Source organism: Pteropus alecto, unplaced genomic scaffold, assembly GCF_000325575.1.
Source record: "Pteropus alecto unplaced genomic scaffold, ASM32557v1 scaffold669, whole genome shotgun sequence".
Classification (NCBI taxonomy): domain Eukaryota; kingdom Metazoa; phylum Chordata; class Mammalia; order Chiroptera; family Pteropodidae; genus Pteropus; species Pteropus alecto.
In genome coordinates, this window is record NW_006442554.1 from 497145 (window position 1) to 509074 (window position 11930).

Sequence of the window (11930 nt, forward strand, 5' to 3'; positions counted from 1 at the left end):
ATCAATGGAAAGCAACCACTGTGCAAAAACATGCACAAACACTTAGCCAGATTGGCTAGGAGAAAAACAAGAATAAACTCTTTGCAAGTTTAATTATAGTTTTTTAAGTTATAAGGGTTTGTTTGTTTGTTTGTTTATTTGCATTTTAACAGTAACATTTATATTGCTTTAAGGGTTTTCCTAGAGCAAATGACATCCTATTGCACAGCTATTTCATTTTGGCATTTTAGAAAGTTGCAGTTAAAAATGCTTTTTTCAAAGTAAAGACAAATGAAGTGCCCAGTGTGATTTAAGGTGAAGGAACGCAGGCTTTCGAGGGACAGAGTCTACTGCTTTTCCTCCCTATGTATGACATATTTGGTTAGCACTTGCATTTGGACAGTACTCATGGCCCCCAATTTCCAGAGATCCTTTTGAAATCCTGATCAATGGGGCCCCGTGTATCAGGAAAACTAGAGCCTAGCCCTTCAGGAGCTTGAACAAGGCTGACACCTACTGGCTTAACTAGGATAGTTGCATAGAGCTGAAAGCTGACGCAAAACTAGCTAGAGCGACCCTTAAAGGAAGGGGAATGGAGTTCCAAACACTGGAGAGGGGCACATAGTAGTTCTTCCTATTCTGCAGGCTTAGTAAAAGCAGGAGACAGGCACCCAGAACTGCACGCCCGGTCAAAGCCTTTTTGCAATTTTTTAAGGGTTCCATTAGTGCTATTATTGACCAGTGAGAGGTCAAAGTAGTGAGCATACTGGCTGCGGATGGAAACCGAGTCCTTCTGAAGCTACTGCAGGGCTTCCATCTGAGTGCCCAGATCAGTAGGTGTGATAAACACAATGAAATGTGAAAATTCTGCCGACCTAACAATCTTCGGGGTCTGGGGCTTGATGTCAAGGATTGCAATCTTGTCCTGCTGATGAATCTGGTGCATTGTTTCGAATTTGGTACCAAACATGTTGCCCTGGTATCTGCCAAGATCCAAAAACTCATTGGCAGAGATGCTCCTCGTCATCTCCTTCGTGGAGATGAAGTGGTACTTCTTCTCATCTTTCTCACTCTTTTTGGGCAGCTGTGTTGTATATGGAGCAGGATATGAGAACTTCTCTGGGTCCTGGCTAAGCAGGGTATTTTTAATGTGGCAGCGACCCACCCCACTGGCTCCAATCAGCACCAGAGTCTTCCTCCTGAAGGCAGGGAGCCAAACAACTTCCTCATACGAAACAACATTTAATTGGTCAAAATTTGAGCTGTGCTTGGTCTGGTATCTGTCTTTGTACTTCTTCTGGAAGGAACTGCAGCTCGGGACTTCACTTGGAGCAGACTGAGCCGCACTTGCCACTCGCTCGCTATTCCTGCAGCTGGGGAGAAGGGATCAATCCTGCTGACTCATTAGAGGAACTTTTCACCAGCTCTTGCCGCCAGTTACTGTCATCTTTATTGATGATCTGGATAATGTTCCTAGTAACAAACTTCAGTCCTGCCTTCTTGCAAGGAATCAGATTGTCCTTTTTGAGGTCATAGTCAACCTGTGCTCTCATGAACATCAATAGTGTAGCAGGAAGACGACTTTGCTGGTTGGGAATTACTTTTAAGGAGCTCATTCCTTTGGTTTCTTGCATCACCTTCTGCAGCTGATTTACCAAGTGATTAGTCACATTTCTGCCATTGATTTCTAGGGTCTCATCCCCAATGTGAAGGGAGACTTGTCTACGTATCATGCCACCATGAAGAATTCTTGCCACCGTGCAGGACTGCTTTTCATTCATCTTCTGAGTGATTCCCTTGGGTTCTTCTGTGACCTTCTCAAACTAAATGAGTCGCATCTTCTGCACCTCCTGTCCCTTCACCTGGGCAGAGCTACCTAGGGACATGGAGACCTGTGATGCAGAGACTAGGAGCTAATTATAGCTTTTAAATGCAGTTTCATATTTAAAATATATCCAATTACTCATGGGTAATGATAAATATTCAATAGCTCTTTGGGGGCTTTTTAAATGACACACATCTGTAATTAGCACAACTTGTATACAAATGGTAGCTGTTGACAAACAAACAAGATCTTTCTACTTCAGAAGGCTAAATATATTCCCCCTCTGTTTTCTCCACTTTACCCCACCCTTGAACTGGAGATCTGATTTCATAAAGTTTTACTGAACAATTTTAACTAATAATGTTTGTACTAGTTATCTTTTGCTGTATAAAAAACATATCCCCAAAACTTATTGGCTTAAAACCACAAACATTTTTTATCTTGCACATTTTTGGAGGGCCGGGAGTGCCTTAGCTGGGTGGTTCTGGCTCCAGCTCTCTTGCAAACTGGTGCCTAGGATGGTGGTTGGGGCTGTGGTCTTACCTGAAGGCTTATTTGGGCAGGAGGATCTGCTTCCAAGCTTACTCACATGGCTGTTGGTAGGAAGCCTTTGTTCCTCATGAGCCAGTCTTGGAAGTTACACACTGTCATGTCCCCTAATTCTGTTCATTAGAAGTGAGTCACTAAGTTTAGCCCACTGTTAAAGGGAAGGGAATTAGGCGCCATCTCTTGAATGGAGGAGGATCAAAGAATTCGTGGACATATTCTAAACCCAGCACACTAATATATTACAAGCTAACATTCTTTAATAATTTCCTAATGAAAGATGATATGGAACCTAGTATACCTTGTACTAATAAGCCATGAGCAGTGCAAGTAGGACCCCTGCTCCCGGCTCTGAGACACAGGGGGAATGCATGCTCTGGCATGTCTTCTTTAAAGTGGTCTAAAACCCCCTCTGGTGGCCAGGACTGGCTTGTGCTGGAAGTACCATTTGAGTGAGGTGTCCGAGTCTGGACTAGGACTCACGTGGGCCCTGATCCCCATTTCTCCTTTATAGAGATGTTCTCTCTTACTTTCTACCCTATGTACGGGGTCAGACAGAGCCTCTGATGAGCTACAAGGATTCCTTAGGTACATCGATTGGACAATAAACAAATACACAAATACTTCTCTGCACTTTGTTCTAAATCTTCATTAATAAATCACAGTCGCTCATATGGACCAATTCGTAATACATTTTTTATTCACATCATTTCTATAGACACAGGCCCTGCAAAAAATATTTGTCTAGGGCCCCATACACCTTATGGACAGTGTGTTAGGCAGCCTCTAAGATAGTTCCCCATGATCCCTACCTCCTTGTATTCATGCCCTTGCATAATCATCTCCCTTTGAGTGTGGTCTGGATTTCCTGGTTCACTTCTAGCAAATAGAATATGGAAGAAATGATGGAATATTATCTCTGAGGTTAGTTTATAAAAAGACTGCAGATTCCATCTTAGGTGAACTCTCTCTCACTTGCTGGTTCATATTCTCTCTCTTGCTCTCTTTTCCCGTCTCTGTTTCTGTCTCTCTGTCTCTCTCTGTCATTCATTCCCTCAGTTGGAACCCAAACAACATGTAAAGAAGTTCAGGTTATCCCGTTGGAAATGTCACAAGGAAAAGAGAGGCCCTGGGGGATGAGAGGACACATGGAGGAGAATTGAAATGCTCCCGCCAGCAGCTAGCACTAACCACCAGCCATGTGTAGGCTTTCTTGGCAGTGGATCCTGTAGCTTCAGTCAAACATTCAGATGACTGCAGCCCCAGATGCAACCTTATAAGAAACTCTGAGCCACAACTATCTAGCTGAGCTGCACCCAGATTCCAGACCAATAGAAATTGTGAGATAATAAATGTTTGTAGTTTTAAGCTATTCCAAGAAAATTATTTATTTATTTATTTATTTTTTCATTTATTTTTTATGGTGACATTGGTTAACGAAATCCGATAAGTTTCAGCTGTACACTTTAGCAATAAGGCATTTTTACACTGTGTGTTCACCTCCCATAGTTAGATTTCTTTCTGTCACCACATATTTGACCCGCTTTACCCCGTCTACCTTCCCCCTCCTCCCCAAGAAAATTTTTTTCGACAAAATATCTCTAAGACCAACGATTAGGCCTATTTTCAAAGAAGTCAGTAAACACCACATCTGATCTATAAAAATAGATGAATAATTGTTTTATGAAGAAAAACAATCTTGAGATATAATATATTATAATCCTAAAACATAGTATACATAATATGCCAAGAATAGCAAGTAAATAGGTTTTATAAGTCTGGAGTAGGTTCTGAACATCCGTATTTTAATAAAAGTTTATAGGTAAGTATGATATGCATTGAGAACCGTTGGCCTAGAAGATGCTAGATTTAAATTAAATAAGTAAGGTTGTGACCAAGTAAACATTTACAATAATAACTGAGATTGTGGCTGATAATTCTATACTGCTGTTGTCTTATATCATCAGGCAAAGTACCACCGGGACTGACAAATATAGTAAGACTGAACGGAAATTTCATAAGAGTTTTAGTCAGTGTTTCCTCTGAGTTTCAATGTATTATGAAAAGCGAGGGCACAAATCTCCAGGACTTCCCATAAAGCATACACTTTCTAAAATATTTATGTTTATAAATACCATTTTAGTTATACAAATTTAACCTAGGGAAGGCCAAGGATCTTTTCTAATTTGACAACTCTTCCCATGCAACTCATCAACAGTAACACATCAGATAAGCTGAATTATTTCTAGCATCTTTTTCTTTCCTAAGGCAAAAGAACAGATCTTTGTGAATTTCCGGGGGTCCTGTGTAAAATCTCAAAGATAGTTTTCAGTGCAAAAGAAATCCTGAAAGTTGAATTTTATTTCCTTGGATTTTTTTCAATATTTAAGTTTAATTTTGGGAAGGCAAAAATCAAAAATGTCAGAGGAGATTTGGACACTTGACGAGATAGGATCACAGATGCCTGAGAAACAACACTGGTTACCTATTTAACTGAAGTGACAAAACATAAAAAGAAACATAGAAAGTCACATAATTGTAAAGAACTTAAGTGAGAAAACTTTGTTCTTTTAATTTTTTTTTTCCTTCAAAAATTAAGAACATAATAAAGTCCATATAAAGCACAGAAAATTTTTCTGGAAAAACAGTCTTTGCTGTCTAGGCAGACTAGACAGAAAGTAAAAAATAACTATTCAAAATAATTTGTTAATGTCTTCTGTGGGCAAAGGCAATAAACAGTAAACCAAGGAGACAAGCACAGAAATTCATCAAAATTGAACAAACTATGATAGGAACACATCACAAAGCTTTTCCCAAGATTCATGTATTAGAGACCAAGGCTAATGAAATATACTTTCCAACTTTTGTCCTTCGTTATTCTCTTTCATATTCTGGAACAAACTAGCATTTAACTTGAGGATAGATGTCAGGGGACCCACAAAGTCAGAATTAATTTCATAACAATATTAAGGTATTCATTATGTTAAACACGTAATGCATTCCTCATTGCTAACATTAAATGAATTGATAAATATTTTAAAATTTCTTGGTTTTGATTTCTAATCCCAGCAAATATCGAAAGCTATCATTCACATAAATCAAAGCTCTTTGGGATCTTCAATAAATCCTAAGACTAAACAGGGGTGGGAGACCAAAATGTTTGTGAACTACAGCTTTTACTGTGTTACATTGTAAAACGAAAGTACAAGCACGGTTGTATTTCTCTGTCACTACTGCTCCTCCGTGTAGTTGCAACCACTTATATTAACTATAACTTTTTACTAAAGTAACTAACTTCTACTCACAGAGAAGACAGGGGTGGATAATTATGAACTGCCTATCTTTGACTTTTCAAAGTGGCAAAAATGAACATGTTCCCTGACAGACTCAAAGATAAGAGCCTCTCTGTAGCATATTAAAATAAGAAGCAAAAATATATTTACTTAAAAAGGATGCTTAGTAATCAATGTTTCCGTTTTCTACCTGACATAGAAATCTTCTGGGCACCTAATGAGTATTCATTAATTAACCAAATTTAACATCAATACAAGTTTTCAGTTCAAGATCTTGGAAATTATCTTCAAGTGGATATACTACAAAACACAATTGTTGTTGAAATAAATTCATCAGAATAATGATTCATTTTAGTTAAACACAAGTATACATTTTTCATAATCTTAAACATTATAGAGTAGTAGCTGCTTATTTGATCAATAAACCTGCATAAATTTAAGGGGGGAAAAACCCGAAGTACTGTAGAATAAAATGAACACTTGTATTATGCTTAGCATTGATAATCAGAGAAAACATAATTATTTTTATAAAACCGGTTATTAAACTAGTCTCATTTGCCAAAGATTTACCTTAATTATGTGAACCTGGATTCTTTAAAAGTCTCTAAGTTAGTTTCTGAAAGAAGAGTCTTTTCAAGTCTAGCACACTTAAAGTATTCGAAGTTTAAAATTCTCATTTTCTTGGAATTTTAGGAATATTTTATTTGTATAAATTCTTATTTCTCTCTATATGCCAATTAGAATAGAACTCTTTTAATTAAAGAGACTTCACAAAGTAATTTGTTAATGTCTTCCAGAGACAGGAAAACAATACACCCTCACACAATTCTACACTGTTAGCCCTAAGGCAAGAGCTGCAGACTAACAAACCGGATGCCTTGCCGTCTCTTGCCCAACATTCATTCATTCATTCATTCATTCATTCACAAAGCTCACCAAATGGTCAGATCATTAAGCCAAAACCCCAATCATTGCTGCCACTGATGGGCAATAACTTGGCTGCAAACAAACCAAAAATGACCATTTAACACACAGCTGGACAGGCAGTGTGGCCTGGCCTCAGCTGTCTGTTTTCCCTTATTTGACCCTTGAGAGGTACAGGGTGATATGCAGTAAAATTTTCTTTTTCCTGCACTTTGGTTATTGACTGCTGCTGGAATAGCCCTTCTAAAAATCCACACTTATCTTTTTGCACTCCTGCTCAAGAACCCACTGTGACTCCTTCCTTCCTGTTACCATGTGGACCCAGCTGATTATTTTCTCAGTTTCCACATTAGCCCATTGTCTGTCTGACTATGCATTGAGACCATGGTGCTCACTATGTGGCACAATCATCATAAACGAGGCCAGGGGTGACCTCTGCTCTGATTCTGCATTATTAGATGGATTTTAGGGGTCATTGGGAATGTCAGTTTCCTGAGGGCAGAGGTTTTCCTTGTTTTGCTCACTGTTACATCCTGGCACAGTGTCTGGCATACTGTAGAGACCTAGACCATATGTGTCAGGAGAATAATGAAATGACTCCCGAACCCTTAATTGAGTCTGGAGGAAACTGAGGCACAGAGTGGTGAGGTGGACTGCCTCAGGACCATGGGTTGAGTAAGGGGGGAACCAGGATTTTACTAAAATCCAGGATTTTACTGGATACCAAGTGACATCCATTTCTTTTCACAGCTCCTTTCTTCATGCCTTTCCTGGCACCACTCAGACTCTTCAAGGAAGCACTCACTGTGCAGCTGTCAGCTCCTTAGGGCATTTGTGATGAATTTGTGTGCTTGTCTCCTTGGTTTACTGTTTATTGCCTTTGCCTCAGCTTTGGAAAGCCACTTCCCTGAGGTCATGCCCTGCCTGGGCCAGCCCATGTGGTGACTGAGCAGGGCAGTGGTACAAAGGCTGGCATTTCTTCCCAACAGGGAATGTTCTGATGGGCAATCAATGCTTGCTCCAAAGCTGCCTCCAAGGCTTTGCAGGGCCTGCACCACAGGTCACCTGCTTCCATCCACTTCCTTGCACAGGAATCGATCCCAAATAAAACATCTTATACCCCAAACCCATCTCAAATTCTGCATTCAGAGAACCTACCTTGTGACATAGATGTCCAGCAAAGGCCCAAATAAAATGCCCCAGTGATCCCAGGGGCCTTAACACTCATCTACCAGGAATTATACCAGTTTGGGGAAAGCATCTGAGTGGAATGGCTACCTTCTTTATCAGCTGAATTTACATATCTGACTAGTTGAGTCAATAAAACTCACCTGAGAAAACTGGAGGGCGTGGCTCAAGGTGAAAGGTGCAGGAAGTGAGCGTGTGAACTTTGTTGGCACTGTGTTCTGTGAAACTCAGCTTGGCAAACCACGCAAGTGGGATGGAGGATGAAAACGCAGGGCTGGCTTTTATTTAGAACATATTTCCATCTGGTTCTGAGGGAATAAAAAAGCCAAAAAGCTCAAGAGAACAGCAGATGGGCTGCATTTTTTTGGATCTGGGAAATCGTTCTTCCGGGAGCTCCTGAAACATGTGACATGTAGTGTAAAAAATCGTGTCGAACAGGTTGTTCTAGCTTAAGAAAAAATCAATAATGAAGAGTAGGAAGTGATGGTTCTTAGCACTTGAATACTCTCTCTGACACAAGAATGAGTAATATTGCTGCATTGGGAGCTGACAAGATCAAGCCTGTCAAGAAACACTAGAGCATTATCCTGAACAGATGGAGGAAACAGCCTCAGAGACTCTGGTCCAAACCTCAGTGTATTAGGAGGAGTTTGGTGGCCTCTTTTATAATTGTGTGCTAATTTCTAGTCATTATTGCATCATGCTCTGAGATTATGGCCACTATAAGTTTTTTAAAAAATAATTCGAGGGTTTCTTGTGGTTCGGTAATTGAGCAGTACACATCTTTTTTATTCAGATGAGGTTGTAAGGTGAATTTGACCATCAGTGACTTCCCCGTTTGAATAAGCACCTGACAATGGCCCTATGGGGAAAAGAAACAATCTCATAGATACAGAGAACAGATTGAGGGGAAGGGTAGAATGAAATAGGTGAAGGGACTCAAATAAATAAGTCATGGGGATTTAATGTATAACATGGTAACTATAGTTAATAATACTGTGTTGCATATTTGAAAGTTGCTAAGAGTGTAAATCTTAAAAGTTCTTATCACAAGAAAAAACTCTATAACTATGTGAGATGACGAATGTTAACTAGATTTATTATGGTGATCATTTCACAAATATCAAATCACTATGTTGTATATCTGAAACTAACATAAAGTAAGGCAATTATACCCCAATAAAAAAAGCAAAAAAAAAAAAATCAACCTTGGGTAACAGAGTCAAGATCTAATAGAAGTGTTCAATATTGTACCTGTAGCCACGCATATTCACTGTAAGAGAGAACACCCAAGGCCATGAGAGTATCTTTTGTAGGGTCCAGGGGTGGGACAATAGGTAGACCATGTGTCCACTTCCTCTTTCCATTCATTATTCACTAAACTTAATTTATAGGCCCATTTTATTTTTTAATGTCTGGTGGGAAGACTGCTAAACTTGATCCAACCATATGGATAAGTTGGCAAGGTTCAATTGGCTGTGTTCTGTTCCTTTAGCTAAAAGGTTTGGTCTCTGGTACGTGGAATATAGAAATTCATGACTGTTATATTTTCTATGTTTATCATGCTCTTGATCAATAAAAAGAGTTTTCTTCATGTTTTTTTCAATTTATTTTATTTTGAATTTATATTGCAACTGCTGTTTTCTCTGTCTTTACTTTTCTCATAAATTTTTCCTCATTCAAAAGAATCTTTCTGAATCATTTTGATTTAGATATCATTTTGGTTGGGTTTTGAATTTTTACTCAATCTACAGGCCCTTGTCATTTAATGTATGGAATTTAATCTATTAATATTTATGTCAGAATTGAAATTTTGTGTTATTGTATGTTTTCGGTATTTTTTATGCATCCTTGGTGTTATCTTAGTGGTCTACCTTTTGTTATGAAATAATTTCTCATTCTTTTTTAAGTAATTTGGAAGTTCTGTTTTCTGTTTTTAATTCAACTTGTGGTTACCTTTAGTTTTTTTTTTTTAAACTTAGTTGAACTTACATTTATCTAATCATCAGCAACAAAAATAAAAGAATATCTATTCATTCTTTCTCTCCTTCATGAAGGAGTGTGAACACTCCTGGGATCACGCAGCCAGGAATCTGGACACTCTGAGCAAGAGTCACACAAGCTGGGGTGTAGGCACACTTGAGGTAGCACAAACTGGGATGTAGACCCCTATGAGTGACACAGAGTGCAATTCAGAAATGCTGACATCAGAAAGACTGGGTATAGACACTCCTGGTGTCAGACTGTGGTATGAACATTTCTAGGGTCACACGGACTGAGGTGTGGACATTCCTCAGGTCGCCGAGACTAGAATATGGACATTCCTGGGTACATACTGGGATATGGACCTACTGAGGTCACATAGACTGGGGTATAGATACTTCCAGGGTGATACGAACTGGAGTTGGACACCTGTGGATCACACAGACTGGGGTGTGGAGACTCCTTGGCTCACACAGTCAGGTATGGATCGTGGAACTGTCTATACTCCAGCCTGTGACTCCACTACAATCCACATTTATTTCTGTGAACGGTTTTGTCCACATTGCAACTCTCACCCCATTATATCTGACTGCAGTCTGTAGGTCACTAGTAGTGACCACTTTGAAGTCCTTATTGGTCCAGTAATTTTCATCCCCAATATTTGAACTCAGACTGGAAAGCCACTAATGCTGGAGTATTTACCATACTCCAGCCAAAGGGGCATGGAAATTGAGACTTAATAGTGGTCTAGGTTTAAGGTCAGAAAATAGGGCATGGATGATGGACTAGTTTAGTTAACACATGCCAGGATCAGTGCTCTAAAATGCGAGACTGTTGATGGTGAAATTACTAACAAAAACCCTTGTTTAAGGTCAGGCCAGAGGGACATTAACACTGGTAGCCCTGTCAGAGGCCCCAGTGGAAGGCAACACCACCACAGGGGAATTGACAGTGGAAGAATTAACGGGGATTGTGGTTCAGTCAGATAAGAAGGGCATTGATGGTAGAAGAAGAGTTAATGCACAGGGTTCAATAACAGACCAGAAAATCACTGATGGTGGAATAAAGAGACTGAGATTTGAGGTCAGATAAGAGAGGCCAGGGTTTTTAATTAGTTAAAAATTATTTTGTTTAAATATCTAGACAGAGAAGTGTTGATGTGTGAAGAGTTAGCAAATGCTTGAACTCAGACTAGAGAGGCATTCATGGCATAAGAGTTACAGAGGTCCTGGTTTAGGGTCAGACCAGAGAAACAGGGATGGGGCCATTCAAATAAATATCTGGGTTTGAGATCAGTCAGGAAGGGAATAGAAAAAACAGAGCCTGGGGTTTGAGTTCAGATTCTAGGGGCACCGATGTTGGAAGAGATAACTGTACAAATTCAATGACAGACCCACAGGGCACTGGTGACAGCACTTATCAGAGAATCAGGTTTGAGGTTAAACCAGGGGGTAGTTGATGGTGGTATAGTTAACAGAGAACTGGGTTTGTGGACAGGCCTAGAGTGAAGGAATAGGAATATTTTGAAAGTTAAGTGTTGGATAATTAGACCAGTAGATCTTTGAATGTGGAAGAGTAAACAAGTTCTGGTTAAGAATCAAATAGATGAGAGAGCAAGGATAGTGGAAGAGCTTTGATTAGGGACAAGGATGACATTGAAGGTGAAATGACAATAAAAGAGACCTTGTTTGGGAAGACACCAAAAGGACATCGATATTGTAGTGGTTAACAGTGGATCAGGTCTGAGGTCAGACAAGTGGAGCATTGTGGTTTAAGAGTTAAAGTGACCTGAGTTCAGAGTTAGATGAGAGAGGATTGAAGTTTGAATAGTTAAAAAGAATCTCAAGTGCAACCAGTGCAGCATTATTGGATGAAGAATTAACAGAGGTTTGGGTTTGATTTGAGATCAGAGGGGTCTTTCAGTTAGAATATGAAATGAAAGCCTGGGTTCAAAAGAGCAGTAATGGTAGGATACTTAACAGAGACCCCTTGTTTTTAAGGTAGACCAGAAAGAGGCTGATGGCGGAATTGTTAATAGAGGAGGTCAAAGCAAAGATGTGCAGATCTTGGAATAGTACAAAATCAGATCAGGGAGTCTCAGTGTCAGAATAGTTAACAGAAGTCTCTAATCAAGATCACACCAGAGGCCCAATGATGGTGGACAGTTTATAGAGGTCTGGGTTTGAGGTCAG

The 11930-nt window shown here is 39.5% G+C and overlaps 1 pseudogene; it reads right to left on the reverse strand.

Annotated features, from left to right (window-relative positions):
- Positions 1–211: 211 nt before the first annotated feature.
- On the reverse strand, positions 212–1865 carry LOC102895107 (annotated as a pseudogene).
- Between the last annotated feature and the right edge of the window lie 10065 nt (positions 1866–11930).